Source organism: Bufo gargarizans, chromosome 4, assembly GCF_014858855.1.
Source record: "Bufo gargarizans isolate SCDJY-AF-19 chromosome 4, ASM1485885v1, whole genome shotgun sequence".
Classification (NCBI taxonomy): Eukaryota; Metazoa; Chordata; class Amphibia; order Anura; family Bufonidae; genus Bufo; species Bufo gargarizans.
The window spans coordinates 49,722,443-49,740,047 of NC_058083.1; positions in this window are offsets into that span (position 1 = coordinate 49,722,443).

Here is a 17,605-nt window from a genome sequence, read left to right on the forward strand (position 1 = left end):
TGCAGTCGTGGCAGGGCTTTATAACGGGTCTGTAGTCGTGACAGACTGTTGCCTGCAGTCGTGGCAGGGCTTTAGAGCGGGTCTGTAGTCGTGACAGACTGATGCCTGCAGTCGTGGCAGGGCTTTATAAGGAGTCTGTAGTCGTGACAGACCTGGCAAAGCAACATTCCTATCTATACCATTTTTTTTATTTTTTTTATTTTTTTTTTTTCTCCCCCCCCCCACCAAAGGCCACGACTGTAGGCGCCACCCTGTAAGAGATGCGCCAGAGGCCTGGCCATAATAGTCCACCATCCCCCGTCCCCCAAGCCTATGCAGGAGAAAAGGAGGGGGTTGGCCCACGCCTGCACCACCCCTGACTCACCTGGCGGCCATGACAGCCACAAACCCCACAGTATCGTAAGTTAGCCAACCACCTGTGGACCTGAATAAACAAGGACAGACATGTGAGTGAGCGCACGGTGACTGGGTGACCCTTCACTCCTGCCACCGCTCCTTTGTTGTCCACCGGATTATTGCGACTGCGCCCGAACCAACCCCCTGACTCGCCGTATGGGCTAGCGGGCGGCCCGGCTGCGTGCGCAAAGTGACGTGGTCAGCCCCCCTTTTTGGAGCACTCTTTATATTTGATCCTTAAAACATATCCCAAATATATAATTTTTTTTTTTTTTTTTTTTTTTGTCCTGCCTTAGTACCTAGCCACTGTGCCTGAGCAAGGAGCCCTGTACCTGGACTGCAGTACCAGTATGGGCCTGTAGGTGTCGCCCTCTATCAAGTCAGGGCCTGCTGGAGAGCAGAAAGCCAGTGAGCTGCACTGAGGAGCCGACGGCCGGCGTGACCGCTGCTCTGGGTATGTGAAGGACGTGTGACCCGTCGCTGCTGAGCCACAGATGAGGGGTGCCCGCCTGGGGGACGCTGCACGTGGGAGCAGGGGTGCTTGGCGCAGGGCCTGGAGCGTATCGGGGTGCCTGTATCGGGGTGCCTGGAGCGGGGTGCCGGAAGCGATCGGGAGTGCGGGCAGTCGCCAGCGCGGCTGGGGCCCGACGGCACGCTCGGCAGCGCCCCATGTTATACATAGCGAGACGGGTGTGCAGCCACCCTGCCTACCTAATCACCGAAGCGACGAGCCCGACGCAGCCGACCACCCGATTCTCCAGTGACGCACGCACTTCTCTGGCACCAACCCACGAGCCGATTCGCAAGCATTCGAACCGACAAGTGGGGGCAGGAGAGCCAGGTTTAAATAATTAAAGCCCCGCCTCCCCTCACACAAACACGGCACTCTTTAATTGCCTACCACTTGCGGCTTGAACCCTAGTTGGTGGCAGAGAATTCACAAAAGTCATCCGGTATGCAGACATTAAATACAGCAGCATGGGGACCATTTTGAGGCCAAGGCATGTCATCAGGCCTTTTGTTAGTCAAACGTATCCCCCACTGTTAGTCCCTTCGGGATACATGCCTCATTCATCTTAATGAAGGTGAGGTAATCAACACTTTTTGGACCGAGGTGACTACTTTTGTCAGTGACAATGCCTCCTGCTGCACTGAAGGTCCTTTCTGCGGGGCAGGCCAGAAGTTCTATCGCAAACTGTAATAGCTCAGGCCACAGGTCAAGCCTGCACACCCAGTAGTCAAGGGGTTCATCGCTCCTCAGAGTGTCGATATCTGCAGTTAAGGCGAGGTAGTCTGCTACCTGTCGGTCGAGTCGTTCACTAAGGCTGGATCCCAAAGGGCTGTGGTGATGTGTAGGACTGAAAAAGCTCTGCATGTCCACCATCAACAACACATCTGTAAAGCGTCCTGTCCTTGCCGCCGTGGTCGTGGTAGGAGGAGGATTCCCATTTTGCTGTGACAACCCCCTTATAAGCTGTGTAAAGCATATTTTTTTGTTTGGTTTTGAACTGCTGCATCCTTTCTGACTTTCGCTAATTTGATAACATTTCAGGCACTTTCTGCTTATACCGGAGGTCTAGTAGCGTGGCCACCCAGTACAGGTCGTTCTCCTTCATCCTTTTTATATAAGGGTCCCTCAACAGACATGACAGCATGAAAGACCCCATTTGCATAATGTTGGATGCCGAGCTTCTCATTTCCCGTTCCTCGTCCTCACTGATGTCATTGACGGTCTGTTCTTCCCCCCAGCCACGTACAACACCACGGGTCCCAGATAGGTGACAACAACGAGCACCCTGGGATGCCTGCTGTGGTTGGTCTTCCTCCTCCTCAAAGCCACATTCCTCCTCTGACTCCTCTTCCTCATACTCCTCTTGCAGCGTTGCTGCAGGTCCGGCAAGCGATGATGACAAGGCTGTTTCTGGTGGTGATGGTGACCACAACTCTTCCTCTTCACGCTCATCTATGGCCTGATCCAGCACTCTTCGCAGGGCATACTCCAGAAGGAAAACAAATGGTATGAAGTCGCTGATGATGCCTTCGGTGCGACTGACTAGGTTTGTCACCTCCTCAAAAGGACGCATGAGCCTACAGGCATTGCGCATGAGCGTCCAGTAACGTGGCAAAAAAATTCCCAGCTCCGCAGAGGCTGTCCTAGCACCCCGGTCATACAAATACTCGTTGACAGCTTTTTCTTGTTGGAGTAGGCTCTCGAACATTAGGAGTGTTGAATTCCAACGTGTCGGGCTGTCGCAAATCAAGCGCCTCACTGGCATGTTGTTTCAGCGCTGAATGTCTGAAAAGTGTGCCATGGCCATGTAGGAATGCCTGAAATGGCCACACACCTTCCTGGCCTGCTTGAGGACGTCCTGTAAGCCTGGGTACTTAGACACAAAGAGTTGTACAATGAGATTCAACACATGTGCCATGCACGGCACATGTGACAACTTGCCCAAATTCAATGCCGCCAACAAATTGCTTCCATTGTCACACACCACTTTGCCGATCTCCAGTTGGTGCGGGTTCAGCCACTGATCCACCTGTGCGTTCAGGGCAGACAGGAGTGCTGGTCCGGTGTGGCTCTCTGCTTTCAGGCAAGTCAACCCCAAGACAGCGTGACACTGTCGTATCCAGGATGTGGAATAGCCCCTGGGGAGCTGGGGTGATTCAGTTGATGTGCAGCCAGACGCCGCAGCAGAAGAGGACTCAGCTGAGGAGGTTATCGAAGAGGATGGAGTAGGAGGAGTAGAGGAGGTGGCAGTAGGCCTGCCTGCAAGTCATGGCAGTGTCACCAACTCTGCTGCAGAGCCACACATTCCATGCTTGGCAGCCGTCAGCAGGTTGACCCAATGCGCAGTGTACGTGATATACCTGCCCTGAACGTGCTTTGCAGACCAGGTATCAGTGGTCAGATGGACCCTTGCCCCCAGCACTTTATGCCAGAGATGCCATGACTTCCTTTTCAATAACTGAGTAGAGGTTTGCGATTGACTTTTTTGAAAAAAAATTTGTCCGGGTACCTTCCACTGTGGTGTCCCAATAGCGACAAATTTTTTGAAGGCCTCAGACTCCACCAGCTGGTATGGTAAAAGCTGGCGGGCTAAGAGTTCCGTCAAGCCAGCTGTCAGACGCCAGGCAAGGGGTTGACTCTGTGACATTGGCTTCTTACGCTCAAACATTTCCTTGACAGACACCTGACTGTGGGCAGATGAGATGTACCTGCTGAAGGTGAGAGGCGGAGTGGCGGGTGGTTGAGAGGGGGCAAGGAGGACAGCAGTGGTTGACGTGGCTGAAGATGCTGGACCAGGAGGAGGATGGTGGCTTTGAGTTTGTGTGCTGCTTGTACTCATGTGTTGATCCCATTGGCGTTTGTGATGTGAGATCATGTGCCTTCGCAAAGCAGTTGTACCGAGGTGGATGTTGGACTTCCCACGACTCAGTTTCTTTTGGCACAGGTTGCAAATGGCATCGCTGTTGTCAGAGGCAGACACACAAAAAAAATGCCACACTGCTGAGCTTTGCAATGACGGCATTCTGGTGGTCGCAACAGCATGCGTTGATTGGTGTGCTGTCTGGCTGACCCCGGGTGCCAATACATGCTGTCTGGCTGTGCCACTAGCTCCTTGTGACGGCCTTCCCCTGCTTCCAACTCGTCTCCTCCTTCTCTCTGTCTCCCCTTCTGAACTTTCCCCCTCTTCTTCTTCTCTTCGAGCAGGCACCCACATGGCATCCACGGACACATCGTCATCATCAACCGCTTCACTTGTATCTGACACCTCAGCAAAGGAAGCAGCAGCGGGTACAACATCATCATCATCATCACACTGTACGTCCATGTGTGTAATGCTGCCTGACTGAGACATATCCCTGTTATCTACATCCTCTGGCAATAATGGTTGCGCATCACTAATTTCATCCAACTGATGAGTAAATAACTCCTCTGACGGATCAAGTGAAGCGGCTGTGGTGGCTGTGGTGGTGGTGGCGGCGGGCGGGAGAGTGGTAACTTGAGAGCAGGTGACCAAAGCTGAGCTGGAGGAGGATGGTGCGTCAAGGTTCTTAGCGGAAGCTGTTGAAGATTGGGTGTCCTGTGTAAGCCAGTCAACTATGTTCTCAGAATTTTTCGGGTTCAGGGTACGTGGCCTCTGAACACTGGGCATTATTCCAGGACCAGTGGAAATCACAGCACCACGACCATGACGGCCCCTGCGGAGTGGCCTGCCTCTGCCTGTCATTTTTTTTTTATAAGTGGTAGGTACTATGCGTGCAAGGTACTGTGCCACCCTATATAAGTGGTGGGCAGTGGGCACAGTACAGTCTGTATGGGTCTGACACACACTGGCTTGCAACTGCGATTATATCACAGAGAAATAATAAATTGAATTTTTTTTATCTGCAAGGTATTGTCTGTGACACCCCATATAAATGGTGTGCACACAGTACAGTCTGTGGGCCAGACAGTCACTCACTGGCTTGCAACTGTGATTATATCACAGAGAAATAATAAATAGTTTTATTTTTTATCTGCAAGGTATTGTGATTTGTGAGTGACACCCTGTAACGGTATGAGTGGTAACCTAGCCAGTGGCCACAGTACAGTCTGTGGGCCAGACACTCACTGGCTTGCAACTGCGATTATATCACAGAGAAATAATAAATTCATTTTTTTTTATCTGCAAGGTATTGTCTGTGACACCCTGTATGAATGGTGTGCACACAGTACAGTCTGTGGGCCACACAGTCATTCACTGGCTTGCAACTGCGATTATATCACAGAGAAAAAATAAATGGATTTTTTTTTTATCTGCAAGGTATTGTCTGTGACACCCTGTATGAATGGTGTGCACACAGTACTGTATGTGAGCCTGCAGCCTCTCACACACGGGCAGGCAACTGCAATATATATATATATATATATATTTTTTTTTTTAAAAGCTGACTGATGTACCAGCCCTAAAAAGGGCTTTTTGGGGTGCTGTCAGGACGCTGTCCTTACAGCAGATGAGTCTGTGGACACAGAACACTGCCCTAGCTAACGCTTTCCCTATTAGATCAGCAGCAGCAGCACTGTCCCTCCTCTTACTAAGAATGCAGCTTCCGAATGAATCTAAAATGGATTCTGTCCAGGAGGTGGGAGGGTCTGGGAGGGAGGGTCTGCGGCTGATTGGCTGGAATGTGTCTGCTGACTGTGCGGTAAAGGGTCAAAGTTTGCTCAATGATGATGTATAGGGGGCAGACTGAACATCGCATATGTTTGCCCGCCGCGGCGAACACGAACAAGCTATGTTCGCCGTGAACTGTTCGCCGGCGAATAGTTCGGGACATCACTAGTAGGGATAGGATGCTGATGCTGTAAGGGAAAGAATAGGAAATAAACTTTAATTAGAACTGCACTTGAACTCAGCGATCTACATAGATTTTGTTGTGTGGGTGCAGTGCATAATCTTTTTACCCTGCCCTAGCCCAGTGACAGAGAAAAAGATCTTTTATCCGTCTGTTAGTTAGGTGGGTGGCGGTGGGCATTTTATGCAAGCTCAGTGCACCAGCACTGCATATGCGCTTTTATGACATTGAAATCCAAGCTTGAAATACTGCAATAATAATCTGGGTTTTAAAAAACACCCATTTCTGGCAATATCCTACATCTGGTGCCTTTGCAGCATTAGTCAGCGTGTAATTTAAGCTAGGAATACAGCTATAATTTTCTGGGTTTTAAAAAACACCCTTTTTGGGCAAAATACTAAATTTTACAGCCCTTGCTGCATCTGTACATGTGAAATTCAAGCGTTTTATACTGCTGTCATATTCTGGTATTAAAAAAACACCTATTTTTGGCAAAATACTTAATTTGCGGCCTTGTTTGCATCTGTCAGTGTGAAATTCAAGTGTTATATACTGCTGTCATATTCTGTTATTAAAAAAACACCCTTTTTGGGCAAAGTACTTAATATTGCAACCTTTGCTGCATCTATTATTGTTAAAAACAAGCTTGAAATACTTCATTAATTTTCAGACTTTTAAAAAACACCCATTTTTGGCAATACCCTCTATCCTGAGCCTCTGCCGCATTAGTCAGTGTGCAATTTAAGCTAGAAATACAGCTATAATTTTCTGGGTTTTAAAAAACACCCATTTAGGGCAAAATACTTAATTTGCGGCCTTGTCTGCATCTGTCCGTGTGAGATGCACACTTTAGATACTGCTGTGCTATTCTGGTATTAAAAAAACACCCATTTAGGGCAAAAATCTTAATTTTGCAGCCTTTGCTGCATCTATTATTGTGAGATACACCCTTTACATACTGCTGTGCTATTCTGGTATTAAATAAACACCCATTTTGGGCAATAATCTTATTTTGCGGCCTTGTCTGCATCTGTACGTGTGAGATACACGCTTTAGATACTGCTGTGCTATTCTGGTATTTTAAAAAAACACCCATTTAGGGCAAAAATCTTAATTTTCGGCCTTGTCTGCATCTGTACGTGTGAGAAACACGCTTTAGATACTGCTGTGCTATTCTGGTATTTAAAAAAACACCCATTTAGGGCAAAAATCTTAATTTGCGGCCTTGTCTGCATCTGTACGTGTGAGATACACGCTTTACATACAGCTGTGCTATTCTGGTATTAAAAAAACACCCATTTTGGGCAAAAATCTTAATTTGCAGCCTTGTCTGCATCTGTACGTGTGAGATACACCCTTTGGATACTGTTGTACTATTCTGCTATTAAAAAAACACCCATTTAGGGCAAGATCCTAAATTTGAGAAATATGAGGAGAGTGTCAAATAAGGGACGTGGCCCCGGTCGTGGTGCTGCTGGTGGAGCTCCTGTTGCAGGGATTGGACGTGGTCGATCTGTGCCAGCTACACGCACAAGTGAAACACCTTCCTCAGGTGCGAGTAGGCGACAGAACCTTCAGCGGTATTTGGTCGGGCCTAATGCAGCTCTACGAATGGTGAGGCCAGAACAAATACAGGCGATAGTAGATTGGGGTACTGACAGTGCCTCCAGTTCCTTTACATTTTCTCCCACCCAGTCTCCTGCTGAAAGATCAGAGGGCACCTGTAGCCGATGTCCATCAGTCTTTCACCTCACCCCCTTGCAAATCAGCCAAGCAGTCTGAGCCCCAAGTCATGCAGCAGTCTCTTCTGCTTTTTGATGACACTGTTAGCAGGGTTTCACAGGGCCATCTACCTAGCCCTGCCCCAGAAGTGGAAGAGATTGAGTGCACCGATGCCCAACCACTTATGTTTCAAGATGAGTACATGGGAGGACCACCGCAGCACGTCTCAGATGATGACGAAACACAGGTGCTAACTGCTGGGGCTTTCGAAAGTGTGCAGACTGACAAGGAGGGCAGGGGTGAAGACTGGGTGGAAGATGATGTGGAGGACGATGAGGTCCTCAACCCCACATGGAATCAAGGTCATGCGAGTGACCTGTGTAGTTCGGAGGAAGAGGCGGCGGTCGCACAGAGCCACCAGCACAGCAGAAGAGGGAGCAGGGTGCAAAAGCGGAGCGGCCATCCCCTAGACAGTATGTCTGCTACTACCTAACGCAGCAAGGGACCGAGCACACCAAAGACAGCTCCAAGGAGTTCCCTGGCATGGCAGTTCTTCTGACAATGTGCTGACGACAAGACACGAGTGGTTTGCATGCTGTGCAATCAGAGCCTAAAGCGAGGCATAAACGTTCTCAACCTGAGAACAACCTGCATGACCAGGCATCTAAATGCAAAGCACGAGCTGCAGTGGAGTAGACACCTCAAAAAACAAGAAAGGTCTCTGGCTCCTCCTGCTTCCTCCTATACTGCAGTCTCGGCCTCTTCATCCACCTCTGGAGTGACAGTGCCACCTGCCACCCGGCAAACAGAGGATCTGCCAGCAACACCACCACCTGGGTCACCAAGCATCTCCACAATATCCCATGGAAGCGTTCAGCTCTCCATCTCTCAAACACTGGAGCAGAAGAGGAAGTACCCCCCTACCTACCCGCGATCCCTGGCCCTGAATGCCAGCATTTCAAAATTACTGTCCTTTGAAATGCTGCCATTCCGTCTGGTGGAGACGGAGAGTTTTAAAAGCCTTATGACGGTGGCTGTCCCACAGTACGTCACTCCCAGCCACCACTACATTTCCAGACGAGCCATCCCTTTCCTGCACAACCAAGTGGTGGACAAAATCAGGTGTCACTGCGCAACGCCATCTGTGGCAAGGTGCACCTTACTACGGATACGTGGACCAGTAAACACGGCCAGGGACGTTATATCACCATAACAACACACTGGGTAAATGCAGTGGTGGCTGGGCCTGAGGCGCATAGCAGTTTGGCGCATGTCCTTCCACCACCGAGGATTGCAGGGTGCTTCAGTTTGCCTCCTGTTGCTTCCTCCTCCTACTCCGCTTCCTCATCCTCTACCGGCTCCTCATCCGGTCAGCGTTATCACAGACAAGCTCAGCCGCCTGTCCAGAGCCAATGTGGACAAGCTCACGTTCATTAAAATGATCCAGGCATGGATCCCACAGGACTTGTTCGTACCTTGTGCAGAATAGACATGTATACTGACCTTAACCAGCCATTGTTATACTACAGCGCAATTACTCATTCTTGTATTTTGGATCACACTTTTTTGGAGTGTACCCTAATTTTAAAAAATTTAACAAAATACAAATTTAAACCAAAAAACTGTGTTGGCTACCTCGTCCTCCTCCACCGCCACTTCCACCTACACCGCTACGTCCACCGCCTCCTCAAACTCCTACTCCATATGGACCTCCACCTCATAAATCAATTAAATTTTTTTTAATTTGTACATATTTTATTTTATGTCATTTCACTAATTTGTCTGTTACATTTTCGGGTGAAATTCACCAATTTTTGGGTGTGATATACCACTGCTATACCTAGTAGACAGGTAAAATAAATTCACTAATTTGTCTGTTATATTTTCGGGTGAAATTCACTAATTTTTGGGTGTGATATACCACTGCTATACCTAGTAGACAGGTCAAAAAAATTCACTAATTTGTCTGTTACATTTTCGGGTGAAATTCAAAAAATTTTGGGTGTGATATACCACTGCTATACCTAGTAGACAGGTCAAAAAAATTCACTAATTTGTCTGTTACATTTTCAGGTGAAATTCACCAATTTTTGGCCGTGATAGAGCCCTGCTCTACCTAGTAGACAGGTTAATAAATTTTACTAATTTTTCTGTTACATTCTTGGGTGACATTTTACAATTTTTGCCGTGAATAACCCCCTGCTCTGCATAGGTGAGAGGGACCGACATTTTTAAAAATAATCTGTTCCATTGGTGGCTGACATTAACCAATTTCTGGCGATGAAAAACCCTGCTCTGCATAGGTGATAGGGACTTAAATTTCTAAAATTCGTCTTTAATTGGCCTTTTCATTCAATCCTTCTGCTTTAATAACTTGTCCCACGTTTCCGCTCCATCCCATTGCAGCCATTGACCTCCCTTGGATGAGATCTCCCTTTCTCACGCTCCCTCTCCGGCATGGAGCCCTGATTCGCCGATAACCGTGATCAACATGGTAGGCTCAAAAAAGAACATCGAAAAGTGATAGAGAAGATATCCATATGGATGGTGGACGTCACAGGGACGTGCGATAAGGCAGAAGTTATCTAGAGTCAAAAAAGCGGCAGCAGGGCTAATGTTTCCAACTCCTAAATACCCCAGTGACATTCCCTATAATTTTTTAATTAATCATTCTAATAACAGGGCATCTTAAGAGTCCTGTATTGTTATTTATCGTCACTACCTCCCCGAGTCGGGAGTGGGTAATTGCCGCACGCCCCCTCCTTTCCTTCAATTCTTCTGCTTTAATAATTTGTTCCACATTTCCGCTTGATCACAATTAAATTTCATCCATTGATCTCCCTTGGATGTGGTCTCTCTTTCTCACGCAGAAAAGAACATCGAAAGTTGATAGAGCAGATATCAAATTGGATCGTGAACATCATGGGGACATGGGACATGGTGGGGCAGTATGTGTGCACACGCCTACACGAACTGACTGACAGGGGTCAGCCCCTGCAACTTCTGGGTCTCCAAATTGGGCGCATGGCCTGAGCTTGCCCTTTACGCCTTGGAGGTGCTGACCTGCCCTGCAGCCAGTGTATTGTCTGAACGTGTGTTTAGCACGACTGGAGGGGGTTATCACAGGTTATATTTCTCAATGTTTTGGGGTATACCCTAATTAAAAAAAATATAAATTAATTTAAAACCAAAAAGCAGCGTAGGCTACCTCCTCCTCCTCCACAGCAGCTTCCACCTACACCGCCACATCCACTGCCTCCTCAACCTTCAACTCCATATGGACCTCGTCCTCCTAGATCAAGATTATAATTTTTATTTTTACGTACTTTATGTTATTTAAAGTCATTTCCCTATCCACATTTGTTTGCAGAGCACTTGCCATGCTCTTAACCACATTTTGATGCCATCTAGCCCTTTCCATGAAATTTTTACAGCCATTTTAGTGCTCAAAAGTTCAGGTCCCTATTGACTTCAATGGGGTTCGGGGTCAAGTTCGGGTCAACTTTTTTGTGAAGTTCGGCCGAACCCGTCGAACCCGAACATCCAGGTGTCCGCTCAACTCTAATCGTCAAGATATATCACCACAAATCTGCCGACAAGATGACAAAATATATCATTGACAAAGTGTTGAAAGACAGCACGAGCATTAGTCAGGCCAAATGGCATGACCAGGTTTTCATAATGCCCCTCAGAAGTGTTAAATATTGTCTTTCGCTCATCCCCCTCTTTGATGCGAATCAGATTGTAGGCTCCCCTTAAATCCATTTCGCACCAGCAATGTCACGGGGCGCCAAAGGCGCACTTGGTCTCCCATCAGCAGCAGACCTGCTGCTTAGCTTCGGGAGTGAGGATCTGTGTTTGGCCTTGTTCCCAGGGCGGCTTTGCTAGCTGGGAGGCTCCCTGCTCCTAGGTCTGCCTTGAGCACCGAGCTGATCACTCGGTGCTCGATTTGTCTGTCTGTCGGTCATGTGACGCTGGCAAAGTCACATGACCCTCACTCCCCACTATAAATACAGGCAGCCTGCTGGCCACAGGTTGCCTGTTAATTTTAGGTATCTGGTGATTGTTTTGTTCCTGCATACTTACCTGATCCTGTGTTCCCTGACGATTCTCTGCCTGCTCCTCCTGTACTGCGCATCTCTCCTGGTATCCTGACCCCAGCTTCCACCTGACGATTCTTTGCAGACTCCTGTTGTACTTCGTTTCTCTCCTGGTATTTGACCTCGGCTTTTCCTGACTATTCTCTGCTCATTCCTTAGTACTGCGTAGCTCTCTAGGTATTGACCCGGTCTGTTCACGTTCCGTTATTTGTCTTGTCTGTCTTCCCAGCACGTATCCTTAGTTAGGGACTGCCGTCTAGTTGTCCCCTGTCATTAGGACTTGCGAGGCAAGTAGGCAGGGCCAGGGGTGAGGGTGGAGCACAGTGGTCACTATCCTCCCCCCTGTGTGTAGTGTACGTTACTGTCACAAGCAATCTGATTAAAAAGGTTGTGAATGAGAGGAAGAGGATAGGGGTCTCGGATAGTTATCCGATTTAGTTCACGAAAATCTAGGCAAGGACGCAGGCCCAAAACTTTCTTTATCACAAGGAAGAACCCTGCATCCAAGGGTGAATAAAGGGGTCTTATATGTCCTTTAACCACTTCAGCCCCGCTAGGTGAAACCCCCTTCATGACCAGAGCACTTTTTACACTTCTGCACTACACTCCTTTCACCGTTTATCGCTCGGTCATGCAACTTACCACCCAAATGAATTTTACCTCCTTTTCTTCTCACTAATGGAGCTTTCATTTGGTGGTATTTTATTGCTGCTGACATTTTTACTTTTTTTGTTATTAATCAAAATGTAACGATTTTTTTTGCAAAAAAATGACATTTTTCACTTTCAGCTGTAAAATTTTGCAAAAAAAACGACATCCATATATAAATTTTTCGCCAAATTTATTGTTCTACATGTCTTTGATAAAAAAAAAATGTTTGGGCAAAAAAAAAATGGTTTGGGTAAAAGTTATAGCATTTACAAACTATGGTACAAAAATGTGAATTTCCGCTTTTTGAAACAGCTCTGACTTTCTGAGCACCTGTCATGATTCCTGAGGTTCTACAATGCCCAGACAGTAGAAAACCCCACAAATGACCCCATTTCGGAAAGTAGACACCCTAAGGTATTCGCTGATGGGCATAGTGAGTTCATAGAACTTTTTATTTTTTGTCACAAGTTAGCGGAAAATGATGATGATTTTTTTTTTTTTTTTTTTTCTTACAAAGTCTCATATTCCACTAACTTGCGACAAAAAATAAAAAATTCTAGGAACTCGCCATGCCCCTCACGGAATACCTTGGGGTGTCTTCTTTCCAAAATGGGGTCACTAGTGGCGTAGTTATACTGCCCTGGCAATTTAGGGGCCCAAATGTGTGAGAAGAACTTTGCAATCAAAATGTGTAAAAAATGACCGGTGAAATCCAAAAGGTGCACTTTGGAATATGTGCCCCTTTGCCCACCTTGGCAGCAAAAAAGTGTGACACATCTGGTATCGCCGTACTCAGGAGAAGTTGGGGAATGTGTTTTGGGGTGTCATTTTACAGATACCCATGCTGGGTGAGAAAAATATCTTGGTCAAATGCCAACTTTGTATAAAAAAATGGGAAAAGTTGTCTTTTGCCAAGATATTTCTCTCATCCAGCATGGGTATATGTAAAATGACACCCCAAAACACATTCCCCAACTTCTCCTGAGTACGGCGATACCAGATGTGTCACACTTTTTTGCTGCCAAGGTGGGCAAAGGGGCACATATTCCAAAGTGCACCTTTCAGATTTTGCAGGCCATTTTTTACACATTTTGATTGCAAGGTACTTCTCACACATTTGGGCCCCTAAATTGCCAGGGCAGTATAACTACGCCACAAGTGACCCCATTTTGGAAAGAAGACACCCCAAGGTATTCCGTGAGGGGCATGGCGAGTTCCTAGAATTTTTTATTTTTTGTCACAAGTTAGCGGAAAATGATGATTTTTTTTTTTTCTCTTTTTTCCTTACAAAGTCTCATATTCCACTAACTTGCGACAAAAAATAAAAAATTCTAGGAACTCGCCATGCCCCTCACGGAATACCTTGGGGTGTCTTCTTTCCAAAATGGGGTCACTTGTGGCGTAGTTATACTGCCCTGGCAATTTAGGGGCCCAAATGTGTGAGAAGAACTTTGCAATCAAAATCTGTGTAAAATGGCCTGCAAAATCTGAAAGGTGCACTTTGGAATATGTGCCCCTTTGCCCACCTTGGCAGCAAAAAAGTGTCACACATCTGGTATCGCCGTACTCAGGAGAAGTTGGGGAATGTGTTTTGGGGTGTCATTTTACATATACCCATGCTGGATGAGAGAAATATCTTGGCAAAAGACAACTTTTCCCATTTTTTTATACAAAGTTGGCATTTGACCAAGATATTTTTCTCACCCAGCATGGGTATCTGTAAAATGACACCCCAAAACACATTCCCCAACTTCTCCTGAGTACGGCGATACCAGATGTGTCACACTTTTTTGCTGCCAAGGTGGGCAAAGGGGCACATATTCCAAAGTGCACCTTTCGGATTTCACCGGTCATTTTTTACACATTTTGATTGCAAAGTTCTTCGCACACATTTGGGCCCCTAAATTGCCAGGGCAGTATAACTACGCCACAAGTGACCCCATTTTGGAAAGAAGACACCCCAAGGTATTCTGTGAGGGGCATGGCGAGTTCCTAGAATTTTTTTTTTTTTTGTCGCAAGTTAGTGGAATATGAGACTTTGTAAGGAAAAAAGAAAAAAAAAAGAAAAATCATCATTTTCCGCTAACTTGTGACAAAAAATAAAAAATTCGAGGAACTCGCCGTGCCCCTCACGGAATACCTTGGGGTGTCTTCTTTCCAAAATGGGGTCACTTGTGGCGTAGTTATACTGCCCTGGCAATTTAGGGGCCCAAATGTGTAAGAAGTACCTTGCAATCAAAATCTGTAAAAAATGGCCTGTGAAATCCGAAAGGTGCACTTTGGAATATGCGCCCCTTTGCCCACCTTGGCAGCAAAAAAGTGTCACACATCTGGTATCGCCGTACTCAGGAGAAGTTGGGGAATGTGTTTTGGGGTGTCATTTTACATATACCCATGCTGGGTGAGAGAAATATCTTGGCAAAAGACAACTTTTCCTATTTTTTTATACAAAGTTGGCATTTGACCAAGATATTTCTCTCACCCAGCATGGGTATATGTAAAATGACACCCCAAAACACATTCCCCAACTTCTCCTGAGTACGGCGATACCAGATGTGTCACACTTTTTTGCAGCCTAGATGCGCAAAGGGGCCCAAATTCCTTTTAGGAGGGCATTTTTAGACATTTGGATCCCAGACTTCTTCTCACACTTTCGGGCCCCTAAAAAGCCAGGGCAGTATAAATACCCCACATGTGACCCCACTTTGGAAAGAAGACACCCCAAGGTATTCAATGAGGGGCCTGGCGAGTTCCTAGAAATTTTTTATTTTTTGCATAAGTTAGCGGAAATTGATTTTTTTTGTTTTTTTCTCACAAAGTCTCACTTTCCGCTAACTTAGGACAAAAATTTCAATCTTTCATGGACTCAATATGCCCCTCAGCAAATACCTTGGGGTGTCTTCTTTCCAAAATGGGGTCACATGTGGGGTATTTATACTGCCCTGGCTTTTTAGGGGCCCTAAAGCGTGAGAAGAAGTCTGGAATATAAATGTCTAAAAATGTTTACGCATTTGGATTCCGTGAGGGGTATGGTGAGTTCATGTGAGATTTTATTTTTTGACACAAGTTAGTGGAATATGAGACTTAGTAAGAAAAAACAAAAACAAAAAAAAAAATTCCGCTAACTTGTGCCAAAAAAAATGTCTGAATTTAGCCTTACAGGGGGGGGTGATCAATGACAGGGGGGGTGATCAATGACAGGGGGGTGATCACCCATATAGACTCCCGGATCACCCCCCTGTCATTGATCACCCCCCTGGTAAGGCTCCATTCAGACGTCCGTATAATTTTTACGGATCCATGGATCGGATCCGCAAAACACATGCGGACGTCTGAATGGAGCCTCACAGGGGGGTTATCAATGACAGGGGGTGATCAGGGTGATCACCCCCCTGTCACTGATCACACCCCCTGTAAGGCTCCATTCAGACATCCGCATGATTTTTTACGGATCCATGGATACATGGATCGGATCCACAAAAAACATGCGGACGTCTGAATGGAGCCTTACAGGGGGGTTATCAATGACAGGGGGTGATCAGGGTGATCACCCCCCTGTCACTGATCACACCCCCTGTAAGGCTCCATTCAGACATCCGCATGATTTTTTACGGATCCATGGATACATGGATCGGATCCACAAAAAACATGCGGACGTCTGAATGGAGCCTTACAGGGGGGTTATCAATGACAGGGGGTGATCAGAGTGATCAGGGTGATCACCCCCCTGTCACTGATCACACCCCCTGTAAGGCTCCATTCAGACATCCGCATGATTTTTTACGGATCCATGGATACATGGATCGGATCCACAAAAAACATGCGGACGTCTGAATGGAGCCTTACAGGGGGGTTATCAATGACAGGGGGTGATCAGGGTGATCACCCCCCTGTCACTGATCACACCCCCTGTAAGGCTCCATTCAGACATCCGCATGATTTTTTACGGATCCATGGATACATGGATCGGATCCACAAAAAACATGCGGACGTCTGAATGGAGCCTTACAGGGGGGTTATCAATGACAGGGGGTGATCAGGGTGATCAGGGTGTTTACCCCCCTGTCACTGATCACCCCCCTGTAAGGCTCCATTCAGACATCCGCATGATTTTTTACGGATCCATGGATACATGGATCGGATCCACAAAAAACATGCGGACGTCTGAATGGAGCCTTACAGGGGGGTTATCAATGACAGGGGGTGATCAGGGTGATCACCCCCCTGTCACTGATCACACCCCCTGTAAGGCTCCATTCAGACATCCGCATGATTTTTTACGGATCCATGGATACATGGATCGGATCCACAAAAAACATGCGGACGTCTGAATGGAGCCTTACAGGGGGGTTATCAATGACAGGGGGTGATCAGGGTGATCACCCCCCTGTCACTGATCACACCCCCTGTAAGGCTCCATTCAGACATCCGCATGATTTTTTACGGATCCATGGATACATGGATCGGATCCACAAAAAACATGCGGACGTCTGAATGGAGCCTTACAGGGGGGTTATCAATGACAGGGGGTGATCAGGGTGATCACCCCCCTGTCACTGATCACACCCCCTGTAAGGCTCCATTCAGACATCCGCATGATTTTTTACGGATCCATGGATACATGGATCGGATCCACAAAAAACATGCGGACGTCTGAATGGAGCCTTACAGGGGGGTGATCAATGACAGGGGGGTGATCAGGGAGTGTATATGGGTGATCACCCGCCTGTCATTGATCACCCCCTGTAAGGCTCCATTCAGACGTCCGCATGTGTTTTGTGGATCCGATCCATGGATCCGTAAAAATCATGCGGACGTCTGAATGGAGCCTTACAGGGGGGTGATCAATGACAGGGGGTGATCAGGGAGTGTATATGGGTGATCACCCCCCTGTAAGGCTCCATTCAGACGTCCGCATGTGTTTTTGCGGATCCGATCCATGTATCCATGGATCCGTAAAAATCATGCGGACGTCTGAATGGAGCCTTACAGGGGGGTGATCAATGACAGGGGGGTGATCAATGACAGGGGGTGATCAGGGAGTGTATATGGGTGATCACCCGCCTGTCATTGATCACCCCCCTGTAAGGCTCCATTTAGACGTCCGTATGCGTTTTGCGGATCCGATCCATGTATCCGTGGATCCGTAAAAATCATACGGACGTCTGAACGGAGCCTGACAGGGGGGTGATCAATGACAGGGCGGTGATCAATGACAGGGGGGGTGATCAGGGAGTTTATATGGGGTGATCATGGGTGATCAGGGGTTTATAAGGGGTTAATAAGTGACGGGGGGGGGGGGGTGTAGTGTAGTGTAGTGTTTGGTGCGACTGTACTGACCTACCTGAGTCCTCTGGTGGTCGATCCTAACAAAAGGGACCACCAGAGGACCA